Raw genomic sequence first — 8,809 nt, 5'->3', positions numbered from 1 at the left:
CTTGCCCGAAACTTGCAGGTAGAGAATAAAAGACAATCAACTATCAGAAAAAATGTCAAACAGGTAGTATAAACCACACTCGCATATCAGAAGCTGATGGTTACAGAGCAAAAGCCATATTCATGTTTCAGAATCTGACGGATTCAGTATTTAAACCCCCCGAACTTACCAGAAGATGACAGGTGCAGAATAATCCTCACATTCCTGTACCACAGACTGACAGATACAGTATACAACTCACACCCACATATATGAAAGTGACAGTAACAGAATAACATCCCCACTTGCATACCGGAGAGTGACAGGTAACGTGTAACTCCCATGAGCACATATCGGAAAACTGAAAGTCAGAAAGAACAATTTTTACTTGCATCGCAAAAACTGATAGGGGCAGAGTAAAACCCACACCTACATCAGAACAAATGACAGGCAGAAGTCAAAATGTTCACTCACATATCAGAGAAAAACAGGTTAAAGTAAAATTGATTCTCATGTTCACGTACCAGAGACTGGCAAATACAGAGTAAATTCCACACTCGCATAGCAGGAACTGACAGGTACAGTCGAAAACACACAATCAAGTAGCAGGAACAAATAGGTACAATGTAACATATCAGAAACTGAGAGGCACAGATTAAACCTCAACACACGCCAAAACCTGACAGTTACAGAAAAATACACACACTTGCATATCAGAGACTGAGTGATACAGTATAAAACCCATACTCACATATCAGAGACTGAGAGATACAGTATAAAACGCACACAAACATATCACAGGCTGAGAGATACAGTATAAAACCCACACTCACATATCAGAGGATGACATTTTAAAATCCATATTCCCATAACATAAATTGACATACAGTGACATGCCCAGACTCACGAACCAGTAATTGACAGGTACAGGGTAAAGACCTCTCTTTCATTCCAGAAACTGACAGGTACAAAGGAAAGTCTACTCACAATTAAGCAGAAACTGGCAGGTATAGAGTAAGGCGCACAATCACATGTCAGAATGTGACAGGTGCAAAATAAAACCCAGACTCCCATAACAAATGGAGAGATACAGAGAAAGGCCCACACCCATAGCAGAGACAGATAGATGCAGAGTGAAACTCAGATTAATTTACCAGAGACCGACAGATTCAGCATAAACACTCACCTCCATAACACAAATTGACAGTTAAAAAGTAAAACCAATACTCTATCAGGAATTGGTGGTACACAGTAAAACAATAATAATATACTGGAGAATGACAGGTATGGAGTAGAGCTCACATTCACAAAAGAGATGGACAGATGCAGCGCAAAATACACATCACACACCAAGAATGGAAAGAAACATAGAAAATTGGTTCAGGAATAGGCCATTTGGCCCTTCGAGTCTGCACCGCCATTCAATATGATCATGGCTGATCATGCAACTTCAATACCCCACTCCCGCTTTCTCTCCCTACCCCTTGATCCCTTTAGCCGTAAGGGCCACAACGAACTCCCTCTTGATTATATATCCAACGAACTGGACTCCACAACTGTGGTAGAGAATTGCACAGGTTTACCACTCTCTGGGTGAAAAAGTTTCTCCTCATTTCATTCCGACATGGCTTACCCCTTATCATTAGACTGTGACGTCTGCTTCTGGACTTCTCCAACATCGGGAACATTCTTCCTGCATCTAACCTGTCTGAACCCGTCAGAATTTTAAACGTTTCTATGAGGTCCCCTCTCATTCTTCTGAACTCCAGTGAATACAAGCCCAGTTGATCCAGTTTTTCTTGATAGGTCAGTCCCGCCATCCCGGGAATCAGTCTGGTGAACCTTCGCTGCACTCGCTCAATAGCAAGAATGTCCTTCCTCAGGTTAGGAGACCACAACTGTACACAATACTCCAGGTGTGGCCTCACCAAGGCCTGTACAACTGTAGCAACACCTCCGTGCCCCTGTACTCAAATCCCCTCGCTATGAAGGCCAACATACCATTTGCTTTCTTAACCGCCTGCTGTACCTGCATGCCAACCTTCAATGACTGATGTACCATGACACCCAGGACCCGTTGCAACTCCCCTTTTCCTAATCTGTCATCATTCAGATAATAGATAATAGTCTGTCTCTCTGTTTTTACCACCAAAGTGGATAATCTCACATTTATCCATATTATACTTTATCTGCCATGCATTTGCCCACTCACCGAACCTATCCAAGTCGCTCTGCAGCCTCATAGCATCCTCCTCGCAGCTCACACTGCCAAGCAACTTAGTGACATCCGCAAATTTGGAGATACGACATTTAATCCCCTCGTGGAAATCGCTAATGTACAGTGTAAACAGCTGGGACCCAGCACAGAACCTTGCGTTTCCCCACTAGTCACTGCCTGCCATTCTGAAAAGTACCCATTTACTCCTAATGTTTGCTTCTTGTCTGACAACCAGTTCTCAAACCATGTCAGCACACTACTCCAAAATACATGTGCTTTAAATTTGCACATTAATCTCTCGTGTGGGGCCATGTCGAAAGCCTTCTGAAAGTCCAAATGTACCACATCAACTGGTTCTCCCTTGTCCACTCTCCTGGAAATATCCGCAAAAAATACCACAAGATTTGTCAAGCATGATTAAATTTTCACAAATCCATGCTGAATGGCCCTATCATGTCACCTCTTTCCAAATGCGCTGCTATGGCATCCTAAATAATTGATTCCATCATTTACCGACTACCTATGTCAGACTGACCGGTCTATAATTCCCTGTTTTCTCTCTCCCTCCTTTTATGAAAGTGGGGTTACATTGGCTACCCTCCACTCGATAGGAACTGATCCAGAGTCAATGGAATGTTGGAAAATGAATGTCAATGCATCCGCTATTTCCAAGGCCACCTCATTTAGTACTCTGAGATGCAGTCCACAGGTCCTGGGGATTTATCAGTCTTCAATCCCATCAATTTCCCCAACCCAATTTACCCACTAATAAGGATTCCCTTCAGTTCCTCCTCCTTACTAGACCCTCTGACCCCTTTTATATCCGGAAGGTTGTTTGTGAATACTCAGTGAATACCGAACCAATGTACTTGTTCAATTCGTCCGCCATTTCTTTGCTCCCCGTTATGACGTCCCCTGATTCTGACTGCAGGGGACCTACGATGATACAAAGATGGGTGGGAAATCCTTTCGAGGTCGACGTAAAAGATCTGCAAAGGAGATAGAGAGGATAATGAGTGGGCAAACATTTGGCAGCAGGCGAATCTTGTGGGATATTGTGAGGTTATCCACTTTGGTATAAATAATCGGAAAGCAAATTATAATTTAAATTGAGACAAATTGCAAAGTGCTGCAGTACAGCGAGACGTAGGGGCCTTGCGCATGAAACACAAAACAGTTATTATGAATGTAGAGCAAGTAATCAGGAGTTGGAATGTTGGCATTTATTACAAGTGGGATAGAATATAAAAGCAGAGAAGTCTCGCTACAAATTTACAGGTTATTATTCAGGCTACACCAGGATTACTGCATCCAGTTTTGATATCCGTTGTTATGAGGGATATACTTGCAATGGAGGCTGTTCAGAGAAGGTTCACTGTAATGATTTCGGAGATGCGAAGGTTGAATTATGACGATAGGTTGAGTAGGTTGGGCATATACTCATTGCAGTTCAGAAGAATGAGAGGTGATGATATTGAAACTTGTAAGAGAATGAGAGACGATATTTCCACTCATAGGGGAAAGTAAAACGAGGGGAGATACTCTCAGAATAAGGGGCCACCCATTTAAAACAGATTATAAAGTTGTTCTCCCAGAGGGTTGTAAATCTATGGAATGCTCTGTCCTAGAGAACTGTGAAGGTTGGGTCATCGAATATATATAAGGCAGGGATGGACATAATTGTGAGCGATAAGAGAATAAAGGGTTGTGCAGTGCGGGAAGGGAAGTAGAGCTGAGTCCATGATCAGATCTACCATGATCAAATAGAATGAAGTTGTGGGCTAGAGGGTCCAAATGACCATCCCCTGCTCCATTTTCTTATCTTTTTATGCTCTTATGGTATAAAATTATAATTTGATAACGAGCCACATCAGGAGAAATCAGAATAGGTGATCAAAAACTTTGTCACAGAGCTAGGTTTCAAAGCGTCCTGCAGTAGTGGAGAGAAGTGGAGAGGTTTAGCTAGGAATTGCAGAGATTAGGGCTCAGGCAGCTGAAGGGATGTCCCGCGATTGTTGAACGATTTGAATCAGGGATGCACAAGATGGCGGAATTCGAAGATTGCAGATATCTCCAGTGGTTATGGGGATGGAGGAGATTAATGGCATTGGGAGGGGCGAAGACATAACGGGTTGTGAAAACAGCAGTGAGAATTTGATGCATTGCTTCAGCGCGAGCCAATATCGATGAGCGAGCATCAGGGTGCTGGGTGAATGGGATTGATGCGGGTTTGGATACAGCCAGAGAGTTTTGGAATGACCTCAATTTACGTAGGGTAGATCGTGGGAGGCCAGTAAGGAGTGCGTTGGAGTAGACAAGTCAGAGATAACGAAGGCATGGTCAGGATTTCTGCAGCAGATGTGTGACGGTAGCGGCGGTGATGGGCGAAATTGCGGATTGGGAACACTCCTCAAGGAGACAGCTCGGGAGCAAATGTTTGGCACCGACGTGGGAGAGATTTAGTGAAATGCAGTCATCGGCATAGATTATGAGCCTCAGCTATGGTTTAATTTAAGTGAATTCGGAGCTTTTCTGTGGAGGACAAGTGGCAAAGCAGTTTCCTGATGGCAGCAGAAAAGCTGGAAAAGAGGACGAGAGGAAACGCTTGGATTGTGGTTCGACTTCTGGACTTCTCTTATTTCAATCAGTGAATGGTTCACATCCGCTGTTGGAGTGTAAATAATGGAAGTGAAACAAATATAATCAGGGGCTTTAATCTATCATTATCGCCATTACACGAATGTTAATTGCAGATGCGATGTGACTTAAATAATAAGGTGTGTGATTTTTATGTAGATCTGAAGTTTGCAGGTTCGAGTCTTGTCCCGGATGCATTGTATACTTGTTAATTCTATTTTAACTTTATAAATCCAAACCTCATGTCCAATCATTAGCTTGATGATCGGTTGATGAACAGCGGTGGACATATTTCACAACTCTCCAGGAAAAGATAGTCCACTGAGGAGGGAACGGCGAAAGAGAAAAGATAGCATTCCGTGGCTAACTAAAGAAATAAGCGATGGTATCGAATTAAAAACAAGGGCATACAATGTGGCCAAAACGAGTGGGAGGCTGAAGATTGGGAAGTGTTTAAAAGCCAACAATGATTGACAAAAAAATAATTAAGAATGGGAAGATAGACTATGAAAGTAAACGAGCACAAAATATAAAAACAGATAGCAAGAGTTTCTATAGATTTGTAAAAATGAAAATCGTGGCTGGGCTAAATCTTGATCCCTAATAGGACGAGACCGGGGAGTTAATAACATGAAGATGCAGAAACTCTGAACAAATATGTTGTATTGTTCTTTACGGGAGAGGACACTAATAATATTCCAACAATGGATAGTCAAGGGGCTAAAAGGGGGAAGGAACTTAACACAATCAAATTCACTAAAGATGTGGCTCTCAGTAAGCTAATGGGACGAAAGGCAGATAAAAAAAACCCTGCACCAGATGGCATGCACCCTAGGGTTTAGGAAAAGTTGCGGCAGGAATCGTGGATAAATTGGTTGTAATTTACCAACATTCACTGGATTCTGGAAAACAGAAAATGTAACACCCCTATTTCAAAAAGGAGGCCGATAAAAAGCAAATAACTCTAGACCAGTTAGCCTAACATCTGTGGAAGGGAAGATGTTGAAGTCCATTATTAGAGAAGCAGCAGCAGGTAACTTGGAGAAGCAAAATTAGGTCAGGTAGAGTCAGCATGGATTCCTGCAGGGGAATTCATGTTTGGCACATTGGCTAGAATTATTTGAAGACGTAACGAACAGGGTCGATGAAGGGGAACCAGTGGATGTGGTGTATTTGGACTTCAAGAAGGCGTTTGACAATGTGCCACATAAAATATTACTGCACAAGATAAAGCTTCACGTGCTAGTGGGTAATATAATAGCATTGCTAGAGGATTATCTAATGAACAGAAAACAGAGTGTAAGGATAAATGTTTCATTATCAGGATGGCAATTAATAACCAGGGGGTGCTGCATGGGTCAGTGGTGGGACCAAACCATTTACAATCTATATTAACGACTTGGAGGAAAGTAGCGAGTGTAAAGTAGCTACGTTTTCCGACGATACAGTGATGGGATGAAAAGCCATGCGTGAAAAGCGCACACAAAATCTGCAAAAGGAAATCGACAGGCTAATTGAGCGGGCAAAAATTTTACAGTTGGAGTATAATTTTGGAAAGTAAGATGCAGCAAAAATTAAGAGTTATTTATTATTTAAATGTAGAATGATTGCAAAGTGCTGCTGTACAGCTGGACCTGGGGGTAATTTGCATGAAACGCAAAAAGGTTAGTATGCAGATAAAGCAAGTGATCAGGAAGGCCAATGGAATATTGGCCTTTATTCCAAAGGCGTTTGGAATTCTTGCTGCAGTAGCACAGGATATTGGTGAGTCCACACCTGGAATAATGCGTGCAGTTTTGTTTTTCATATTTACGAAATATTGTATTTGCTTTGGAGGCAGTTCAGAGAAGGTTCACAAGGTTGATTCCAGAGATGAGGAGGTTGGCAGCTGTGGAAAAGTTGAGTAGGTTGGGCCTCTATTCATTGGAATTCAGAAGAATGAGAGGTGAGCTTATCGAAACGTATGAGACTAAGTGAGGGCTTGGAAAGGTGGAAGCAGAGAGGATGTTTCCACTGATAGGGCAGACTAGATCTAGAGGGTATAATCTTAGAATCAGGGGCCGCCCATTTAAAACTGAGGTGAGGAGAAATATTTTATTTCAGTGGGTTGTGAATCTGAGGAATTCGCTGCCCAAGAGAGCTGTGAAGGCTTTGTTATTGAACATATTTCATGTGGAGATAGATAGATTTTTGCGTTTTGAGGGTTTAAAGGATTATGGATAGCGGGCAGGGAAGTGGAGCTGAGTCCATTAGCAAATCCACCATGATCTTATTGAATGTCGGAACAAGCTGGAGTGACCAAATGGACATCTCCTGCCCCAATTCCTTATGTTCTTATGTTCCCATTTAGTTCATGTTCGAAAGAAACATTGGAATTCCTTCAGCATCAAGCGACAGATTGAAATTGAGATAAACGCAGGAGGCATAGCGGCAGAATCGGGTCACGTGGCGGAATAGACAAGGGAGATGGTTAGATGCAAAACAGCCTCCGAATCCAAAATGCAGTCACAGGTCGCCGACTGATATCAGTTAATGGAGGCAAACCAGTAAAGTAGAGGTTTGGTTCCGTGGCTTAGCTGGTCAAAGCACTTGTATAGTGAATAGGACAATCTTGGGTTCAACTATCAGCGAGGCCTAATTTTTTTTCATAACGCATAATGGGCGAATTTCTTCCTGCGTGAAAGGGCTTCTAAGTTTACCTACCGCCAAGAACCAGTTGCCATTCAGGATAAACACTCCAGTCGTTGGAGGGTGTATGTCGAATTCCACCACTGCCATCATTTCTGGCGGGGCGAATTTTTGCCTCATCAATAAATTCCAAGCAGTGCTGTGTGTGACTTTATTTTAGTCACTGCAAACTTGCAGTAGCTGATGTGAGGTGCTGTGATCGTATAGTGATTAATACTCGCCGTTGTGATCGCAGCAACCTCGGTTCGAATCTGAATTACCGCACAGTTTATCTTTTGTCCTCTGCGGCAACTGCTGAAAGTAAACAGCAACACATCAATCTTTACTTTATTGAACAAGTATTATTTTTTTGACAGTAGAAACATGTTTACTCATTCAAACAACCAGTTGTCTCAGCTTATTATGCCTTCCAGAAACAATAGCCCTTTGCTTAAAATGCTCCCATCAACAGCTGTAGTGGCACAGCAGTGTCTGCGTTGGTTAATTGAAAAGGCGCCTGACTTCGATACCAACGAAGTTCTGTCGTGGGCGTTCAGTTCCCCCGCTCAATCGTTTCTTTTTCTCAGCTTTGAAACTGTTTGGCAACATAACATTTCCCGCGCTCCTTCCCTCACCCGAAGTAACGGGAGACCTTTTACTGACAGACGCTAGTTGTACACTTTCAAGATTGTTGCAACTTGGTGCATGGGCAGGACAAGCGTTGAGTTGAATTTGTCGCTGGGGATTGCTGTTTGGATGCAAAAAGGAGATAGCTGAGTGACTGATTACACTATTGCAATACAACGTCGTGGCTGAGTGGTTCATGCAAAAGTCTGCTTATGCATTGTGCGCGGCATGTGCTGATGCGATTATAATCCTCGTTGTTATTGCCTTGAACATTTGATGGTCAGGAACATAGAAACATAGAAAATAGGTGCAGGAGAAGGCCATTCGGCGCTTCTAGCCTGCACCGCCATTCAACGAGTTAATGGCTGAACATGCAACTTCAGTACCTCAATCCTGCTTTCTCACCATACCCCTTGATCCCCCGAGTAGTAAGGATTTCATCTAACTCATTTTTGAATATATTTAGTGAATTGGCCTCAACAACTTTCTGTGGTAGATAATTCCACAGGTTCACAGCTATGGGTGAAGAAGCTTCTCCTCATCTCCTTCTGAAATGGCTTACCCCTTATCCTTAGACTGTGACCCCAGGTTCTGGACTTCCCCAACATCGGGAACATTCTTCCTGCATCTAACCTGTCTAAACCCGTCAGAATTTTAAACGTTTCTATGAGGACCCCTCCA

Source organism: Pristiophorus japonicus, chromosome 33 (assembly GCF_044704955.1).
Source record: "Pristiophorus japonicus isolate sPriJap1 chromosome 33, sPriJap1.hap1, whole genome shotgun sequence".
Classification (NCBI taxonomy): Eukaryota; Metazoa; Chordata; class Chondrichthyes; family Pristiophoridae; genus Pristiophorus; species Pristiophorus japonicus.
Note: the sequence above shows the minus strand (reverse complement) of the source record.